This window comes from Bubalus kerabau, chromosome 5 (assembly GCF_029407905.1).
Source record: "Bubalus kerabau isolate K-KA32 ecotype Philippines breed swamp buffalo chromosome 5, PCC_UOA_SB_1v2, whole genome shotgun sequence".
Taxonomy (NCBI): domain Eukaryota; kingdom Metazoa; phylum Chordata; class Mammalia; order Artiodactyla; family Bovidae; genus Bubalus; species Bubalus kerabau.
This window is the reverse complement of record NC_073628.1, coordinates 24649940-24662787: the sequence shown is the minus strand read 5'-3', so window position 1 is coordinate 24662787 and position 12848 is coordinate 24649940. Positions and strand designations below refer to the sequence as shown.

Below are 12848 nucleotides of genomic sequence, written 5' to 3'. Positions count from 1 at the left end.
TGTCCTCTGATGAAGGATAAAGAATGATCTCCACAGAATTACTCTCTGCCTTTCTCTCTCTCTCTCTCAGAAATACATTCATTTTCTGTTTTTTTAATTAGAATCTGCTGAGAAGAAAATGGAACCTGGAAATCACTCCTCAATGAGTTCATCCTCGCTGCCTCACAGAACAGCCGCAACTCCAGCTGCCGCTTTTCCTCCTCTTCCTAGAAATCTATGTGGTCACAGTAGTGGGGAACCAGGGCATGATCACACTGATTGGGGTTAGTTCTCACCTGCACACCCCCATGTACTATTTCTTTGGCACTTTGTCCTTTTTGATCTTTGTCAATCCACTGTCATTACCCCCAAAATGCTGGTGAACTTTGTTACAGAGAAAAATGTCATCTCCTACCCTGAATGCTTGACTCAGCTCTATTTCTTTCTTCTTTTTATTATTGCAGAGAGTTATATGTTGGCTGAAATGGCATATGACCACTACGTTGCCATCTCTAACCCCTTGTTTTATAATGCCATCGTGTCTTATTATAGGTGCTTCCAGCTCACAGCAGCAGTTTATGTCTTGTGAAACATTCAGTCGACATTCCATACTTGCCTTCTCTTGAGACTCTATTTCTGCAAGGCCAATGTGGTTAACCATTTTTCTGCAATGCTTTTTCACTCTTGGAGCTATCCTGTTCTAGCATCTATTTCAACAAATTTTTGGCTCTAGTCTACAGTTCTTTCAATGTCCTGATTTCTGCCTTAGCTATTCTTATCTCCTACATCTTCATTCTCTACAAAACCTTCCACATACACTCCACGGAGGGCAGGTCCAAAGCCTTTAGCACGTGCAGTCCCCACATCCCAGCTGTTGCTGTTTTCTATGAATCTGCAACATTCATGTACTTGCAGTCATCATCTATGAGTCCCATAGACCAAGGGGGTCATATAAAGACAAGGGTTTTATACCTGCACTGTGCCCATGCTGAACCCTCTGACCCACACTCTGCAGAATAAGAATGTCAAATTGGCCCTGAAGAAAATTCTGGATAGTGAAAAATGTAGATGAATAGTGTTGGTGTCATATCAGAAATAAACTTTTGCTTTACTGAGATATGTAATATTTTAGTTTTATTGTTCAAATTTTTGGAAATTCAGGATCATTTTCCCATACAATACATTTCCCAAATACCCTTCAGGCTAAAACCTTTGAATTTGTGTTATATGACTAAGTATGGAGAAATATCAAGAATAAAGTCAGAGACTCTTGAGATTTAAAGTTTCAGTGTAATACTAAAAAATAAAAACAAGAATAACTATGATGATCATCATAAAGTAATGATGTATTATTATTGAGCTAGTATAAAATATCAAACACTGTGCCCAGCACTTTATATTAGACAACTTTCTTTAATATTTATGATATTCTTTCAAGGTAAGCCCTAGTATTGATTCCATTTGAGAGATGAATACATTGAAGCTTGTTGACTTTGAGTAAATGTCCCTATAGTCCCAAACATAATAAAGACAGAGGTTAGAATGTCTGGTTCCAAGAACTGTGATTTTACTCAAAGTAATCTATTCAGTTCAGTTCAGTCGCTCAGTCATGTCCGACTCTTTGCGACCCCATGAATCGCAGCACGCCAGGCCTCCCTGTCTATCACCAACTCCCAGAGTTCACTCAGACTCACATCCATCGAGTCAGTGATGCCATCTAGCCATCTCATCCTCCATCATCCCCTTCTCCTCCTGCCCCCAATCCCTCCCAGCATCAGAGTCTTTTCCAATGAGTCAACTCTTTGCATGAAGTGGCCAAAGTACTGGAGTTTCAGCTTTAGCATCGTTCCTTCCAAAGAAATCCCAGGGCTGATCTCCTTCAGAATGGACTGGTTGGATCTCCTTGCAGTCCAAGGGACTCTTAAGAGTCTTCTCCAACACCACAGTTCAAAAGCATCAGTTCTTCAGTGCTCAGCTTTCTTCACAGTCCAACTCTCACATCCATACATGACCCCTGGAAAAACCATAGCCTTGACTAGACAGACCTTTGTTGGCAAAGTAATGTCTCTGCTTTTCAGTATGCTATCTAGGTTGGTCATCACTTTCCTTCCAAGGAGTAAGTGTCTTTTAATTTCGTGGCTGCAGTCACCATCTGCAGTGACTTTGGAGCCCAATAGCCCCATGTAATTCTGGGTAAGTGTAAGGCCTTCCCAGTAATTTCTTTCTACACATTAAGCATCTACTTTTTCTGTGAGATTGTATTGCTTTTTGTTAGATCTCTCCAATGTGATCTTCACTTTTATTTCATTTGATTTAATGAAAACAATCAAAATATTTCAAACTTGTGTTGATCAGGCAAAAAGACCAAATGCAGAGTGACTGTAGAATCTTATGATAAGACTTATCAAAGACATTCAAATTATCGTGTTCAATACCAACAATTTCTACGCAAGTAGCCCAACACATTTTTATCTTTACACCATTAGTGTTAACTGTTTATGTAACAGGTGCTTCCCTCGCGGCTCAGCGGTAAAGAATACAGCTGCCAATGCAGGAGACGTGGGTTCAGCCCTTGGCTGGGAAAGATCCCCTGGAGAAGGAACTGGTAACCCACTCCAGTATTCTTGCCTGGGAAGTCCCATGGAGAGAGGAGCCTTGCAGGCTAGTCCACAGGGTTGCAAAGCGTCCATCCAACACAACCTTGCCACTAAACTACAACAATAAACGCATGTTAACAGCTACTCATAATAACCCCAAATTCTGTGAGTTGTATTACTTTCATGAGGTTCATGCCTTTTGTCATGTAAGTTATAAACAATTGCCATTTCTTGTCAGTTTTATCTTGGAAACATCTTTTATCTCCCCTCGTATTGCTCCTTTTTAGCTTCTGGGCATTAACATCTGGTAACTATAAATTCACATGAAACTCTGAATACCCAGTTGTCTTCTGACTCTTCTCAGGTCAAACCGTCTTACTCATTACTGACAGATCAACATTCTTTGGGTAGTGTGCTGCCTTATTCAACTATAGTGTCCAAATATATGACTATGGCTATGTTTATATACATATAACATAATTTTATTTACCACCCATGTATTTCATTATCCATTCATTCATCAATGTCAAACATTCATCTTCAACTATTTCATATTATTTGACTTAATTTTCATGTGATTTGTCTTATTATTTTCATATTATTTGACCTAATATTCATCAATACTATAAAAGAAGGTAGAATGGCTACAATTAAAGCTTCTATCTTAGGCAAGATTCCTAGTCTGTTATATATAGTCCAGAATATATAAATATATATATTAATTAGCTAAATCAGAACATATAACCTGTCAGAAATGAAAGAATGGCTTATATGGATCTCTTCATATTTTTAATTTCTGAGTAATATAGGAATGATCTCTTTACTTCTTGTTTACATTCTTTCTATATCTGACCTTTACCAAATTCCAAATCTCTGTCACTTCTTTTATTTGGCACACTGAAGCAACTTCAATCATAATCTGTTCAACTTAAACAGTGGCATTCCAGACACACAGTATTGTTCTCCAAACATATCAGAATCCTGCAGTCATAGCAAACCCGAAGCTAAAAGATTTTTGGTGCATGGGTATGGTGGATTTTCCTTGAATCTGAAAGAACTCCAGTGGAAGGTATTTAAAACAAGAGATCCTCTAGAACCTTGTTTCTCAGAGTGGTCGATAGACGAGAAATAGTGGTAAAATCTGAAAGATTTTATTGAAAATGTATAATCTCAAACCATACACAAGACTTACTATCAGAATCTGCTTTTGATCAAGATCCTTAGGTTATTCCCATGCACATTAAAAGTTAAGGAGCTTTTGAAAAATATTGATATCTGACCTAACACCTAAAATTTTGACTTTATTGGCATAGGGTTCAACCTCGGTATTGAAATTAAAAGCAAAAAAAAAAAAAAAAAAAACTTCCCTGATTAGTTTTTTTAATGAGTTTAAATGAGTATCTAAAATTGAGAAGCATTAACTTCCCTTGTGGCTCAGCTTGTAAAGAATCCACTTGCAAAGCCAGAGACCTGGGTTTGATCCCTGGGTTGGGAAGATCCCAGGGAGAAGGGAAAGGCTAACCACTCCAGTATTCTGGCCTGGAGAATTCCGTGGACTCATAGTCCATGGGGCAGAAACAACTGAGTGACTTTTACTTTCAATGTAACAAAAGCATAAACTGGTAAAAAATAAAAATGAGTCTTCTTATATTTAACTATAAGATTTCTCCTGACTTGAGTGTGCAATTTACCTTGATTCAATCATTTCTAAGTATGTTTCCAATTTTCCTGTTTTAGAACAAAACGTGAAAATACAATATATAAGAAGAGAGGAAACATGAAACATAAGTGCCTAATAAGATGTTTTATATATGCAGCTTAGCACTAGAATCATTAATAGTGAGCACCTAAAAAATCAAAAATTAAGTCAATATTCTGAATTCTTACCCCATAACTTTAAATCCAATAACATATAGATTTGACTTTGAATTAATATGTGTTTTTGTATTTACATGTAAAATGGGTTAAATACATTTTTGCAAGGATAAATGATTTACTTCATCATATTAAGAATTGTTGCCATTTTAACATTAAGATAACTTGTCAGAATGTTGCCCAATCCTCTAAAACCTTTTATTCACAAAGTGAACTCGGAACAACTAGAACTGGCCAGGAGCTTGTATGAGCTGCAGAATCTCAAAATCTCAAATGCTCCTGAGAAGGATCTGATGCTGGTTGGGGATTTTATTTTGAAAAAATCTCCAGGTGATCCTGTGAAGAAATATTGGTCACTAATTGTTGAGTTCAGGATTGACAGAGAATTCCTCTTGAAGGACAAAGTTAGACAACTGGGGACATGTCAATTGCAACTGCTTCTTTCTCAAGAGCTTGTCTTCTGAGAAAAGGAAATCCTTGGAGAGTATTTGACTCCATGTTATTTACTGCCTGGCTTATATGAAAACCACGACACACCTTCATAGCACAGTGATCACAACCACTCAGGGGAGAACTGAGAAAGGTGCAGATGTTTGCTACCTTGAGGCTGAAGAAACACACACTGAAGACTTAGAATTAGAGATGTTGACCTGTGATGTAGACCAGCTTCAAAAAGGGCTGTGCCAGCCCTCTCAACACCAAAGATAGAAGAAAGCTGGGTACCTATCATTCCTGACACAAATACAGAGCTATCTTCTGAGTCAAAGGAAGCATGTTTCAAAAAAAAAATTGGTATTGAGATTTCCAGCAAGAAGAAAGGTGAGTGTATTCATCTCACATTTGTGGCTTGAGACTATAAGTCTGGAAATAATACCATGAAAATTCAGGCAAATATCTCATACATTCATGTATGGAATTACTTATAAAATCCCATTTATATCCCCCTATGTTCTAAACACTATACAATTTACTTGCTATACAGAGGAGAATAAGTATGATTCAGTGCATCAACTGACTTACAATATATCATCTAAAAATGTGCTGTTTAGAAATAACGGTTTTCTGAATGTAAAGTGGGAAAGTTAAATCAATTACAAGGTACTGGAGAATGTTTGCATGATGATTTCTAACTTAAGTAAGATGGAAAAGAAAAGAGAACATATTGACCACACAACAGAGACAAAGAGAGATGGTAGGACTATTTCATGTGGAAAAAAAACCAAAAAGACAGACAGCTGCTGCCTGCTTCTCTTTTAGCCTTCAGTCTTTTCCAGCATCAGGGTCTTTTCCAATGAGTCAGCTCTTCGCATCAGGTGGTAAAAGTATTGGAACTTCAGCTTCAGCAACAATCCTGTGCAATGAATATTCAGGGTTGATTTTTATGGCACAAATAGAAAATGGTAATACTGACATGACATCACAAGGTAGATGGATGAGGCAGTTTGTTGCTGAGGATGATGAATTAAAAGACTCTGAATGTCACACTTTAAAACCCATCTATAGACACCATCTCTATATGTTGCTGTATATGTTTATATATGCACATACATATATGTATATATGTGGATATGCATATGATTATGTATGTACATACTATAGTATGACTTACTCATCTATTCATCAGTTGATGGACATAAATTTGAATTGTTTCCAATTTGCATTGTTATGCATAAAGCTGCCATGCATGTTTTTATGATTATAAACATGGCTAAATGCTTTAATAGAAAATATATTTATTATAGTTGAAAATGAGGCTTTGTAAGTATTGAATTTAGATGTACTTTCCTTCCATAAATAGACCCAGAGTTAAGTGATTCTATAGATGGAAAGGATGCCAAAACTGTGAATCATTTATATGGAGCACTCTATTCCAAATGAAAAAGAACGTAATGAATTCCCTCCAATGACAGTGTTTTACTCTTTCCCCTCCAGAGACTACGTAAATGGAAATGGCAGCAGAAAATCACTCCTCAGTGACTGAGTTTATCCTCGCTGGGCTCACAGAACAGCCACGACTCCAGCTGCCCCTTTTCCTCCTCTTCCTAGGAATCTATATGGTCACGGTGGTGGGGAACGTGGGCATGATCCTACTGATTGGGCTCAGTTCTCGCCTGCACACCCCCATGTACTATTTCCTAAGCAGTTTGTCCTTCATTGACCTCTGTCAGTCCACTGTCATTACCCCAAAAATGCTGGTGAACTTTGTGACAGAGAAGAATATCATCTCCTATCCTGAATGCATGACTCAGCTCTTTTTCTTTCTTGTTTTTATAATTGCAGAGTGTTACCTGTTGGCTGCAATGGCATATGACTGCTATGTTGCCATCTGTAGGCCCTTGCTGTATAATTCCATCGTGTCCCATCAGGCCTGTTTCTCCCTCATTTGGGGAGTGTATATGATGGGACTGGTATGTGCATTCTCTCACACAGGCTGCATGCTTAGGGTTCATTTCTGAAAATTCAATGTGATCAACCATTATTTCTGTGATCTTCTGCCTCTCCTAAAGCTCTCGTGCTCTAGCATCTATGTCAACGAATTACTAGTTCTATGCTTGGGTGCACTTAACATCTTTGCCCCCATTCTGACCATCCTCAGGTCCTACATCTTCATCATTTCCAGCATCCTCTACATTCATTCCATGGAGGGCAGGTCCAAAGCCTTCAGCACATGCAGCACCCACATCTCAGCTGTTGCTATTTTCTATGGATCTGAAGCATTTATGTACCTGCAGCCATCATCTGTGAGCTCCATGGACCAAGGGAAAGTGTCCTTTGTGTTTTATACTACTGTTGTGCCATTGCTGAATCCCCTGATCTACAGCCTCAGGAATAAAGATGTCAATGTTGCCCTGAAGAAAATGCTTGAGAGAAGAATATTTTTGTGACCAGACATAACATGAGCATGATATTTTAGATCTACTGCTACTGCTAAGTCACTTCAGTCTTGTCCGACTCTGTGCGACCCCAGAGAAGGCAGCCCACCAGGCTCCCGTCCCTGGGATTCTCCAGGCAAGAACACTGGAGTGGGTTGCCATTTCCTTCTCCAACGCATGAAAGTGAAAAGTGAAAGTGAAGTCGCTCAGTCGTGTCCGACTCTTCGCAATCCCATGGACTGCCGCCCACCAGGCTCCTGCATCCATGGGATTTTCCAGACAAGAGTACTGGAGTGGGGTGCCATTGCCTTCTCCGATTTCAGATCTAGTCATTGCTTATTACATCGAATGGATGTCTGATTCTCTTATTTAAAAATCCTTACCAGAGCTTAAAATTTGAGTTAAGAACAAAATTCCATGCTTTGTTACATTGCTCAAACCAGTGTGCCTCCTATTACGCCATTTATTGTTTTCGGTGTGTACTCGCATGCTGACTGTCCAAAATGTACTATCTGCTGTAATGTTCACAAAGGTTACCCCATGCTTGTATTTTACTGCCGTATCTGTGGGACCTAAGATAGTTCTTGACACTAGAAAGTCCTTGATAACTTTCTTATTTCCTTTTTAAAAACATTTATGGGAAGCCATATATATCTCATACTGTCTTTGTCCATTACTTTCTCTAATTAGCTACATATGACTTTTAAAAGTTAAAATCAATTAAATTTATATTCAATGAGTTCTTCAAAGATCTGCTATACAACTGATGACATCATAAATTATTTCTATAAGCATTAGCATAAATAGCTTCTGTATCAAACCCCAGTGCAGGTAATATAACTTGTGAACAGCTGATTTCTTAAGTAATTAAATAAACTTAAAAAGCCAATATCCTTGAAACAAAACTTGGGTTTTCAAGCATGCAAACTGCATGTGTTAAAAAATAATATGTATGGTTGGTATCTGATGGGTCAACATAACAAATCTGCAGATACATTAGTATCTGGAACTCAAATACTCCAGTCTAGATTACCATGGTTTCCTATACCCAAACAGAAGAACTCCACCTATATTGATATTGAGAAAAGTCTTAGTATGTAGAATTTTACCACATGTAAAGTATATTTCAATAAATTTGGTTTTAAGATAAAGAGAAAATATGATGCATTTTACTATATTACTGTAATCAGAGTTGTGGATCTTCCTAGATTGTCACCTTGAACCAGAACATGATTTTTAAATACTCTATATATTAAGCAAACAATAACTAGTAAACTTTTTCACATTAAGTGACATATCTCTATATTATTCCTCAATATTTCTTTTTTATAGAGTTAGATAAAGTCATTAACTTATTCTACTTGTTAGGAACTTTTCATAGGGTTATGATAATAACCAGTTGAAACCTTCCTGCAGGCTACATATTAAAATATTTCAAGTACTAATGCTTTATAAATATATCATGGCATCTAAAATACAGTTAATATATGTCAAGGAGAAAAAAATTGTTCAAATATTGCACACAATTTTTTTCTTTTCTTTTTTTTTAGTCTCTTGTGTGAAATCACTTTAGAATGTTCCTTTAATGCAGGTCTAAAATTTTCCTAAAATTCTGAATTCTTATATAGCTTGACATGAAATTCACCAGAGTTATAATAAGATCTATCCCAGCCTTGCTTCCAACCTATAATCTAACAAAAATGATAAATTACAACTATATGACACTATTAAACACTAGAGAGTCAGTGGGAGAAAAGGGAATTGCTAATTGTAACTTTTCCCAAGAGTTGATACTTGTGGGATATGATCCTAATGGGAGATCATTAGCATTATCTGTTTCTCATCTGACTCTTAGCATCAATACTCAGATTATAAATCACCACTCACATCAACCAACATTTGCATGGGGCTATCGACTTCGACAGAAGTCAGGTCCAGTGACTGAAAATTATTACAACAGAGTCTTCTAGGTCATGACCCTTCAACAACAAGAAGTCCTGCAAGGTTAATACTCAGAACTATCCACCTGCATCACCAGAACCATTTTCCCTACAGAGAAATAGAGGAGAAGAATATACAGCACTGGTGTTTTGGGGACAAAGAGGCATGTATCTGAATCCCAGTCCAGGACTTTAGAAAGTTGAATCTTCTGTTCTAGGTCCCTCAGATGAAAAGATGTGAGTCGCTATTTTTCTGTCTCTATCTCTCCTCACTCTAATATCCACACTCCCTGAGGAGCAATGCTTCCCTTAATCATCTCTCTGTCCCCACTGGATAAAAGTATGGCCAGTATTTCTTTGTTTACTCATTTCAACTCAGGCAGTGTGAGAGCTTTGCTCACTTGTGTTGGAGTCTATCCTAACTTATCACTACACTCCATTCAAAAATTTTATAAAAAAATCATATTTATTGATACTTGTATACATGTATGGATGTGAGAGTTGGACTATAAAGAAAGCTGAGCACTGAAGAATTGATGCTTTTGAACTGTGGTGTTGGAGAAGACTCTTGAGAGTCCCTTGGACTGCAAGGAGATCCAACCAGTGTATTCTAAAGGAGATCAGTCCTGGGTGTTCTTTGGAAGGAATGATGCTAAAGCTGAAACTCCAGTACTTTGCCACCTCATGCGAAGAGTTGACTCATTGGAAAAGACTCTGATGCTGGGAGGGATTGGGGCAGGAGGAGAAGGGGACGACAGAGGATGAGATGGCTGGATGGCATCACTGACTCGATGGACGTGAGTCTGGGTGAACTCCGGGAGTTGGTGATAGACAGGGAGGCCTGGCGTGCTGCAATTCATGGGGTCGCAAAGAGTCAGACATGGCTTAGCGACTGAACTGAACTGTATATAAGGTATTGTACCAATTACTGTATTGAGTTTACAGTCTAGTACAGAAGAAAAGCTGATAAGTAACTCATAATAATTGATACAGAATTAAGCACGTACTAAATGTAAACATGAGAAAGGTATCCTCAGCACACAGAAAATGGTCTTATTACATGGGGTTTCCATTATTAAAGCCCTTAACTTAAGGGCCCTAGCTATTGAATAGATTTCATCAGATACACTGGGAAATTGTGAGAGAAGATAAAGAAATATAATGAGTCATAAAAGAGACTCAATCAAATGCTGTTTTTATTTATTTATTTTTTTTTATTTTTTTTATTTTTTTTTTTAATTTTATTCAAATGCTGTTTTGTATGATAGTTAAAACATGTGACACCTGGTGGGACATAAAAATAAAAGTTTTTGTTGTTGGGTGATATAAATCATTTAATGACAGAAATTTATCCAAATTTCATTTGGAGACCTTGGAAAATATTAATATTTTGGAAGTTTATATTTAGTAAAAACTTCAAATTTCAGGATCATTGTATGTATTTAGGTAGAAAGGAGGAACAAGAAAATGTCTTAAGGAAAAAAATAAAAATTTCAGCCATCATCAGTTCAGTTCAGTCCAGTCGCTCAGTTGTATCCAACTATTTGTGACTCCATGGACTGCAGCATGCAAGGCCTCCCTGTCCATCATCAACTCCCAGAGTTTACTCAAACTCATGTCCATTGAATCATTGATGCCATCCAACCATCTCATCCTCCGTAATCCCCTTCTTCTCCTGCCCTCAATCCTTCCCAGGATCAGGATTTTTTCAAATGAGTCAGTATTTCACATCAGGTAGCCAACAATTGGAGTTTCAGATTCAACATCAGTCCTTCCAGTGAATAATCAGGACTGATTTCCATTAGGGTGGACTTGTTGGATTTCCTTGCTATCCAAGGGAATCTCAAGCGTCGTTTCCAACACCACAGTTCAAAAGCATCAATTCTTCAGCGCTCAGCTTTCTTTATATTCCAACTCTCACATCCATACATGACTGCTGGAAAAACCATAGCTTTGACTAGACTGACCTTTGTTGGCAAAGTAATATCTCTGCTTTTTAATATGCTGTCTAGTTTTTTCATACCTTTTCTTTCAAGGAGCAAGTGTCTCTTAATTTCATGGCTTCAGTCATGATCTGCAATGATTTTGGAGCCCAAGAAAATAGAATCTGTCACTCTTTCCACTGTTTCCCCATCTATTTGTCATGAAGTGAAGGGATCAGATGCCATGACCTTGCTTTTCTCAATGTTGAGTTTTAATCCAGATATTTCACTCTCCTCTTTCACTTTCATCGAGGCTCTTTAGTTCTTCTTTGCTTTCTGTCGTAAATGTGGTGTCATCTGAATATCTGAGGTTATTGATATTTCTCCCAGCAATCTTGATTCCAGCTTGTGCTTCATCCAGCCCAGCGATTCTCATGATGTACTATGCATATAAGTTAAATAACCAGGGTGACAATATTCAGCCTAGACGTACTCCAGCCATCATAGCAGAAATGAGAATGCCATTGAACCAAAAGATATAATGGAACAAACTCAATAGATCAAAATTTAAATAACATTGACAGTATTAAGGTCTTTCCAAAGGTATGGACCATGCTAAGCATCTCATAGGAATCAATTATCAGAATTTACATGGAAGGTAGATTTTATTGTTTCTGTTTTTTGGAGAGTTGGAGAGTAAACATGTTATCTCAAGACCATACAGCAAGAATGGTGTTTAGCTGAGGATTCAATCCCCTACTGTCTAACATATTCAGGATCCATTAGAATGAAGATAATAGAAGTTCATTAAATCCAACTACCCATTAGGTGTGTCCTTAAAGAATATCTGCTATGTACGTGGTTACTCAGTCTGTGCTCAAATTTTTATGATTGTCAGCTTGGGGTGTGTCTGATGATAGGGATATTTGTCTTTGCTGTAAAACCAAATATTTCTTTCCATAATTTGAAGCAGTTAATTTTACTGAATCTCTTGAACATATAAAATAAGTTCAGTATCTCTCACTGCCATATAATGAACATTGAGATAACTGCCTGGTGTCACAAGAATTTTTCCTTTGCTGAAAAAAAATATCTTCAGTTGTTTTAGCCATCTTAAAATACCATATTTCTAGATCATATTTATGAAACTGTGCAGCTTCTCCTTTACCACACACAGTATTATACTTCAAATTGAACACAGTAGTCCAAATATTGCTTGAGTGTTAAGAATATGATTTTCTATTTTCTAGAACCTACTCATTTCCTTTGCAAATCTAGACCAAAGGTACACTGGTCTTTAAAAAAAAAACATATCACTGTTGACTAGTATTGAATTGACACTAAAATTACTTATTTTATTTTGCATGTGCTTTACTCATCCACATCTCTACCATCTTTGAATTTTTTGAGAGCATGTGCAAATGCAAAATACATGGTTATATTTTTAAAATGTTGGCATACCTAACACTTAATGCTTCTGTATAGATCAATCTCAGTACAGTGATGCCCTGGTCATAGTGGTGGAGTACATGGCTTGTATTTAGGCCATTATATTCTCACCCCTAAGATTATCCTATTTAGAATAAGAAGAATGGCTCCTGGGGTGGGAAAACCTATTGAGGTATAAACATGATGCCTGCCAAGCAGTTGCATTTCTGCTGT

At 37.3% G+C, this 12848-nt stretch overlaps 1 pseudogene; it reads left to right on the top strand.

Moving 5' to 3' along the window:
• The first annotated feature begins 6394 nt into the window (after positions 1-6394).
• LOC129653742 (olfactory receptor 8G1-like) lies at positions 6395-7336 on the top strand (annotated as a pseudogene).
• The last annotated feature ends 5512 nt before the right edge of the window (positions 7337-12848 follow it).